This window comes from Pempheris klunzingeri, unplaced genomic scaffold, assembly GCF_042242105.1.
Source record: "Pempheris klunzingeri isolate RE-2024b unplaced genomic scaffold, fPemKlu1.hap1 Scaffold_98, whole genome shotgun sequence".
Lineage (NCBI taxonomy): Eukaryota > Metazoa > Chordata > Actinopteri > Acropomatiformes > Pempheridae > Pempheris > Pempheris klunzingeri.
In genome coordinates this window covers 57,796-67,474 of record NW_027255002.1, presented here as the reverse complement: position 1 = coordinate 67,474, position 9,679 = coordinate 57,796, and positions in this window count along the sequence as shown.

Below are 9,679 nucleotides of genomic sequence, written 5' to 3'. Positions count from 1 at the left end.
TGATTCCCATCAATCCAACGTCAAATTGATGGATAGGGTAGGGGTGGCGGTCGTCCCAAAACGAGGATGTTTATTTTAAGTGGGCTAAACTCCCCCACTCTATCAAAGAATAATAAGTCAGAGCTGGTGTGTGATGTCGTGTGGCTTGATTATGCTCGAAAAAATACTCCGCTGTGGTGCCTACAGCATTTAATGAAGGTAATGAAGCTAATGAAGCAAATGAAGCAAATCTGACCAACTTGAACTTGACAGCCCAATAAACTGCGCCAGGGGTTTAACCTCGTAACTAAAAAATAAAAAAACGGAAAATTTAAGCTTTATTAAAATTTAATTTTCAAAATTTTTTTATCAACAATCAAAAATTGAAAAAGAGGGAAATATAAAGCAAATTAAAAACAAAAAATAGCAGACTAGAATGATTTCAAAAAGTATGATATTTTCAATTTCTATTGTCACACAATATTTTAATCTCTAAGTAGACCATTGGAGTAGTTCTCCTATTTCAAGTTATCCCAACTTGAAATAGGAAAATTTTTTAGGTCACATAGTGTCATATTATCTATTTGTTATTTCTGTAAAATTAAGAAAAAATAAATGTAAATTTATTAACAAAAATAAATGTGAATTGAAGGACACATAACTTGCGAAAAGAGACAGAGATTATCAAATAAACACGCAATAAAAAGCGCTGTTAAATTTCCACAATTTATACAAATATCACTAATTGTTGGAAAGTAAATTTACTTAATGTCTTGGGCAAATAACCAACTCTATCTGCATACTAGGAACTACAATTATCGTAGCAATGCATGTGTCCTATTCTGTGTGAGTCACATGATACAGGAATCAGTCACTTACCGAGATGCGTCAGGTTATCTGATTCTTATTCACTGAAACGTTGGATAGACTAATGCTCTTTTAAAGTTTTATTGGCTTCTACACTCGTTTTTAAATACTTTCTTCCGTCGTTTCATATTCCGCATTCTTAAGTCGGTATGAATTTCATAGTAGATGCATACTTTTACAAAGCATCATAGTTTTCATTGACGTGGGAGAGGGAGTCGATCTGATGGACTGATGGACTTGAAAGTAAATTTCTGTCCTGTTGAGTGATCTCTATTAAACAGAATTTCGAAAAATTGATATAAAAGTGTGATTGTACATTCAAAACGTGGATCTTTAATAAGTTAGAATTGCAAAATCAAGCAGATTAATAAGTCCGGTGGAGCGATTGGCGAGTTACATTGCTGTGATTCCTGCCACTTTCAATGAACCAAGTTGAACTTTAAAAGTAATTTAATGCATCAGGGATCATTTAACCTTGCAACTAATTTTAAAAAAATTATTTAAGAGACCAATTTTAATAAAATTTTTTATCGTGTAATAGATGTAACAGCCGCCACTTGAATTCTCTAGAATTATAAATTAATATAGGAATACGTGTCTACATTACATGTTAAATAATTTTTTCGTTTGACCATCTAAAACACTTATCTATATATTTCCAAGAGTGACATGTACCTAAGCTAATTATAGCATGAACGTAGATCTGGACCATATTACAATTTCTGATATTTGTTAGAAGCATACCCTCAATAAAGTAAAATAAATTAAATATTAAATTAAAATATATCGAGTTTACTTATTATAAGATTTAATCGCCAAACTTTATGCCTAAGATGATACTTTTAGAGATGAAATGTATCATCTTAACACAAATTTTTTAAATTTAGTGATATCTTAATCACTAAAGCATCTGCTTAATATACTAATTTAACTAAATTGTTGATCTTAAAATAGCATCTTTTTTACATGGCTTTTTTTGAATTTGAATTAGAATAGTAATTATCTTTTATTGTGTTGTAATAGCAAAAATTATTTATGCGCCAAACTCGTAAATCGACTTTCTATTGTTGATTAATAGGCCCATTCTCTAAATCGCTCACACATAATACACTAATTACAATAAAATTCCATGACACATTTGTCAGTGTAATTAACGATTATTGTCGATATATTTTTATCATTTACTTCCATAGTTATTTGGATAAACATAAAAAAATTTGATCATTTGTAGATTACGTTTGTATTTTAGTTTGTGTTATGTTTCAGGTTAAATATCAAAAATCCCCATCCTTGAAACCATTAATAAAAAGTATGTCTCAAAATATATTATGTCTGACTTATAATATACAACAATACTTAAAGTTTTATGAATCTTACTTTTTTGATAGCTATAAAAAAGTTTCTCATAAATCAAGATGAGTCTCAAAAATCTTCTTGGCCATCAAAAAAGATTGATAGCTCTAAAGTGTACCGAGCTATATCACGTACTATTGCTAAATCAAATTCTAGCTCTACTGGTACAGCTCTCACTCAATCAGGTAAAACAATCTACATGACTGAGTATTCATTATAGTTGTATTAATATTAGACGAAACCATTGAAATAGAATATGTTCATAGTACAATTGTCAATGATTGTGTATTTTTAGAGGAGAATTATTCCATTGAATCAATCAATTGTAAATAATGGAAAAGATGGTATACTCTGAGCTTACTTTCTATCTTTCTGTTAAAGGTTTCTTTCTTCATTAATTTGTAAATTTTTGTTTTAAATTTAAATATGAGTTTCAATATTTTTTATATAATTTTTTACAAAAATTATGTGTTTTTTGGTCTTGGCATTTATATTTAAACTTTTTAAGTTTATTTGTCGAATAATAAGTCAAGGGCAAAAGATTAAGACTGTCCATTAATTACTCTATTCTAGTTCATAGAGTTAAGCTTTATTTAATAAGCTATGTTTGTGTTTACTTAATACTTATAGTATAAACTAAATAATACTACACTTCTTTAGTAACAAGGCATATACTGATTATTTTATGTGCAAGAATTTCTCGAAGTTTGATCTACTCATAGATGAGATTTTTTAGTAGAATAATAAGTATCCTTTATTACTGAGTTTTACGATAAAATTAGAATAAGAATATACTTGTTGCATTTTATACTGAAAATCTACATATATCATCTACAATGCATCTTACATCAAATAACTTTTATCTGCTTTGAATTACTCCAAATATACAGATTTTCGTTAAATGTCGTGTATCACTTTATTAAAAAGGCTTTTTAACTAGAAAACAACACCAACAATACTTTTTTTTATTTTTAATGTAGTAAGGCGCTAATAAGAGTTATTGAATATTATATACATAATAATTATTTGTATCAGTGGTCAGTCTAATCATACTTTGGAATTCTAATACTATGAGCTTGAATAAAAATATACTACTGGTTGGCTATAATTCACTAGATAGTGAAGATATGGATATTAGATTCCTAATTCTCATTTAAAATAACAAATTTGAATGCACATACAGCATTACATATTTGGCATTTCTATCGTATTATCTTACTCACATACTTTTATCCATCGATTAGAAATATATTGAGCCTACCATATTCAAAAAGTCCGTTCTGAGAGACATTAAAATTGCGATTAGAATAGCAGAACTCTATTATACTATATAAGTTAGAAATTAGGATATATGTGAATTCACCCTACTAATATTCAACACATTATACTCTTCTTATCTCAAAAAAGTGACATTTTAAAAAAATAAGAACATCCTAGAGATAGAGTCGTAATATTACCCAATGCCTCGCCATTACCTATAGCCTCATTTTACTAGTATTCACAGCCCAGATAAAGCTGCATCCTAGTATTGAAATAATTTACAATGCAGTAGTAATCGAATTGTTGTTGGAGCTAAGATAATTGTGATGTCGTACCTATTTAGTATGTATGCTATACATACTACTGATGTACAGCATATAGCATATACTGGATGTGTTACTGATGCTTGAAACTATAATATTAATATTAGTTGTTGAAATAGAGCTACACGTCATGCAACCTAACATTACGCATGAGAGAAAAAATTACAGATGAAATAGTATAGATACAGTAAAATATATCATTTAAACATCAGTAGCACTCAATAAAAGCAGGCAGTAAACACAATAACGTATTTTGTCCACTTGTTTAATATTCTATATTTTGTCAAGCTATTGAATAGAAATTGACTCAGAGAATGTCGAAAACCTTAAATTGACTGACGATAGAAAAGGCAGCCTAAACTGCTTCACAGTTTACATAACTAATAAACTGCCTTTTGAATTAACCATTCAATTTTGAACAAATTTTTAGCGTGATGATTATTTTTAAGGACCTTAAGAGGTGCGATATTCTTCATCTTACTCTATATTTTAGCAAATATTATGTCTTGTGTACAACTTAACAATTGCAATTATATAATATCAAAAAAGTTATCTTAAAGGGTGACGACGTTGCAGGATTTATACAAATATTATTTTGATCGAAATTAAATTATCAAGCTACTCAAATAACCATTCCATCCATCCAAATCGATCGTTTTGTTACTATTGAATGCAAGATGAGTGTAAAGAATATAATCATACATGAAAGCGAGCTGTTTGTTGATATAAATCTTTCTTTTGAAGCTAAAAAGTATAATCATGAACTATTAGCGTTGTTTTAGTACTCCTGGAAGAATTTTTTGAATACTCGCTTTGTCTTTTCCGTAAAACAAGTATAACATAACAATGTTTTCTTAACCGAGTTTATACTATAAATCGATTGACTATGTCGCAGAGTTTGATTAAAAAATATGTAATAAGGCATTGTCGAGTAGAAAATGTTGTTTCTGCAAATAGTCTGCGAGGTGTTTATTGCCGCTATAGTCGTAATCAAGTTAATTATCATTGCTTCAAAGATTTCAACGTTACCAGAAAACTTTATTTGATCTTCTTTATAATAGTTTACTATCAAAATTACGTCTCATAGAAATTAGAATTTCTTGACTTCAGCTTCAGCTTAAGATACACTGAAGCTAACAAACACGACCACAGTAATTGTCGTTTTAGACTTATTCACTCTCATATACCGATTGAAAAAGTTGCATAATGTACCATTTGCATAATATATGCCTCAAAAATCTAATATGCACTTGTTTGGGTAGATCTTAATATTCTTTTGGACAAGAATAGTCTCAATGGATCAAATATATAAAACATCGTGAAGACCTATCTATTACTCATTTTTAGCTTAACATATATACTTAGTATTTTCACAAATTGATTCATATGATCAAATTTTTCGTAAAAAGCTTAATTATCGAGAAAGAGATACCCAAAAATAATTATCCCCTCGACCTTGGTAATTACTAATAAAACAAAGCTTTTTTATATTTCGGAAAGTATGCATATTTACTCCTTAACGTCCGTTACCAATCTTTAATATATTGTGTACGAAATAAAAATTTTATCTCCATAATTTTCTGAATTAAATATCCATAGGCCTTTATTGACATTTTGATTACACCCCAGATTTTCAGTGACTTTACTATTGACCATTTTATTGTTTATTGACCAAATAAATATATACTCTATGTTTTATATTCCAGAAAATTATAAAGTCTATTTTTAAAAAAATTAGTAATTTATATAATAATTTAGAAGGTCCATAGTGCAGCATAAATTAATTTGAATTAATCAATATGATAAACTATATCATGCGTAGTTTATTAATCAATAATCAAATAAAGATCTGAATTCTCTTGCCTTAAATTACAATTTTAATAAAATTTTGAGATTTTGTCTATGTGACAAAAATTACTCTCCACAGTACATTTATGCGATTATAAAATTAATCAGTTAAACACTTTTCTTAGTCAATAAATATGACACTTAGTTTACAAATTTAATAGATAATATGATATAGTTTTATTTTGTCACTTTGTTAAACAACCAAAATTAACAATACTATTTGAAAAATATCAAAAGTCGCAATTATATGCATATTAAAGCAAAAACACTGAGTAACGCCCATTTCAGCAAAGAGATAGGCATTGTAGTTTAAATCAAAAAGTTGGTCTATTTATAAATTGGAATTGGAATTAGAATTAGTGTTTCCCTTTTATTTAAAATATCACTATAAAATTTATAAGTTAAAGCTAAAAGTAAAAAAGCATTAAATCTAACATTTTTTCAGGAATAATATTTTTCAACGAAATGAAATCGTTGTAAGGAATCACACACCAAAAAGATAGTAAAAAAGTGTAGTTATTATCGTAATGCAACTTTCAATCACAATGAACTAGTTCTACTTATTCATCATGATTTGAATTTCATTTAACTAACATACGATGAATAAAAAATGAAAATTTTCTCTCTAGATTGTGTGATTTTTAATTATTAAAATTTGATTTTTTCCAACTTACTGTATCTGAAAGTCAATTTTGTGTAGAAAACCAATGAATAGTTTATAACTCTAAATTAAATCCCAACACTTCAGCGACTTTGAAGCAAAATATACATTTATCATACTGGAAAAATGAAATCGGTTATCAAGAGCCGCAATAAACCCTAAGGGGGAAATCGTAATAACTCAAAAATTCAAATCTTGAGTCAAAAAAGACTATTTATAGCCCGTTCTAAAAAAACTACTTAAAGCTAATAAATCTAATAATATACAGCAGTTATATCAAAACGTTCGAATAAAAATAGACAATAGACGCTTAAACTTGAGATCAGAATATATCTTGCAAAGTGCATATCACAATACAGACATTGAGCGTATCTATATTTTATTAGGGAAAACAATAAAATACCCAATAAGTGAGTTGAGTAAAGATTTCTTTACTCTTAGAAATGATTGTGATTTATTTAAATTTCATACTCTTATTATCACGGGATATAACGTAGATTCACCTGTATATATGGTTGTCGTTGTCGTTAGCTTCCAATTATTTCTCATAATGGATAATTTCACTCTTAAGTTTAAAAATAAATTTTTTTTTATAAATTAAAGTTTATTTATGACATCGTGTAAATCATATGACTCATTTTCTGCGAATTATATAAGCGTTATACGCATAAGATTATCTACAACTCTGATTTTTTAAAGTGTTATAAGAAGAAGAAGAAGAAGATAAAGGGAGATCTAATAGTGCTAAGTTACGATAATTATTTAATACGCTTTAAAACATATGAGATCTGCTTATATTAGGAGTAAGTACTAGAGTAGATCATTCATGTATATATGAATCTTTTTATTTTATAGTGTTCAATATAACTATATTCTGATATTTATTTAGAAATTATAGTTATGTGCTAAAGTGACTACAGTGACTACAGTATTTAGCAAACATTAGTAGATTACAACAGATTTTACACACTAAAGGACTATGAAGTTACTTTTATTAGAAAACTTTGACGTCTGGCGTAATTACGCCGGCGCGTGCGTAAAAAGAAACAGTTATAAATACACAATATCAATGAAGTATTTTTATATTTTGACTTGTTAAAGTTGAATCAAGTTGTCTTTGAATATGTATAAGATAAAATGCAGAGCTATCAGTTTAGTTTCCAATTATATAGAGTTGAAACTGCTTCCAAAAATTCTAGATCAAAATATTCCTCATAACGTACACATATATCTTTTAATTCCTCCATTTTCATTTTATTCTTCTTTTTTTCATTGGAAATAGAGTTTGGATAACACATTTGATAGCGTCTGTCTTGCTTAGTATCACTTTGAGTGACTTTCAATTTATCAATGAATGTTAATAATCCAGAATGGGATTGGTCAAACCTTTTTTGAAAATGCGAATGAAAAGACTCAGCATAGTTTGAAGTGAGATCTACACCCTCTAACACGCGATAATAAGCACTCCACGACTCAATTTTATATTTTGAAGAATCGATAAACGTTTTTTCAAAATATTCCAAAAAATTGTGTAAATCAGCTTTTTCGCACTTCTCTGCAGCTTCCTTTAACTTCATAAATTCATATTTGACTTTATCAGGTGGTACAAATGCTAGCGAAAGAAAGCATTTGATCAGTAGTTTAAAATCAACATCGTCACAATAAACTCCTGAATGTCCTTCCTTTTGAATTTTGGTCCATACACATTGCCCAAAGTGGAAAAGACAAAAATTAATATGGGTTTCTTTTGTTGCTTTTTTAAAAGCAACATAACTGGCTATTTCAAAATCTATAATTAAAAACTTTGGGAATTCAATTCCCATGTTAACTAGAATTTGCAATACTTTTGAATACATACTTTCAGTCCGGACTTTCATTAATCTATAAACTAAAGGAAAGCACCTATCAAAAATCTTACCGTGTAATATATATAATTGACCGAATTCTCTCGGAACAACTTTGAATGTGCCATCACCAATCCATACATTTGAGTTTTTTAGGCGACTTATGTTTATTTCGGTGGCAAAGATTATAATTCTATTAGAATCATTTGATCCTGAGTCGTGAATACAAAATTTTTCATTTCTTAACGATAAAATCCCCATGTCACAAAGATTGGTTTCATTGTAATGACGATCGAGTTTCTTTTTCTTATATTCAGAATATTTCTGTATACTTTTTTTTTAATAAGAGGCAGATCATTCACATTTTGATCCTTGGTTACAGTGGAATAGATTATGCTAGCGGGGTACAATGTAGTTTCTGCCATTTCTTTAAATTTGTTGGCAAATAAAACTTTTTGAATTTTGCTTTCAGATTCAACATGATTATGAAAACTTCTTTAATTAATTTCAGAAATCTCTGTGATTGGACTAGTAACAAGTCTTCCTTTACAACCACGAATATGGCATCTCAAATATTGACAATTATTATTGGCATGGTCCTTAACATAAAAAAATCCATTGTAAAATATTTTCGGTTGATTTCTTATAGTTTTAAGTAAAATATATTTCATTTTCTTCCTATTTCAATGCTCAATCACCAGAAAAAATGTCACGTGGATAATTCCTCGTGATTCCACAGTATATGTACGATTTATCGCGCGTGCGCAATAGATTTTGGCGAAATTACGTAGTCGGCGAGGTTACGTCACGTCAAAAACTACTATAGAGAGTTCAATCTATTTAAAAAAAATCACCGCAGCAATCAATTTACACTTCTTTCAACGACTTTTCCGTCTTTTGAAAAAATTTAAAATCCATTTTTTATTGAGATTAACTCAGTCGAAATTTGATTAATGTCGGAAATCAACTCAATTCTTCCATTCTTAAAATAACTTTTTGTTATTTTAAGAAAAAGGAAAGAATCACACGGTCCCAGAATAGAGTAATATGGTGGATAGGACAATTTTTAGATTTGAAACTTTGCTAGAAATCAAAAGCCCTTTTGACAAAGTATGGACCGGATTAATTATTTTGACGAGATTAATTAAAAGATTTCCAAGTGTCTGAAAATTTTACGACGAATAGAATCTCGAGTATTAGGTATTACTTTAAAAAATTATTCACTCGTAACAATCACAACTTCACGTGCATATTCATGATTAATAATTCCCTGTGAGACAAAAAAGTTAGCCAAACTTTTATTTTACAAAAGTTAGCCAAACTTTTATTTTACTCCGAACTTGGCGCTCTCTTAGGTCTCGGCAATGATGGTAATTTTGGCATCGAAGGTTGTATCTTGCCTTTTAAATTATACTTAGAATTTAAATGTCGTATCTATCGTACATTATTATTTATAATTTTATCATAATTTGAAGACAAAATATGTTTTTTTTAATGTGTATTTAAAAATTGCTCCTATAGAATATACCAATATTATAAGTAAT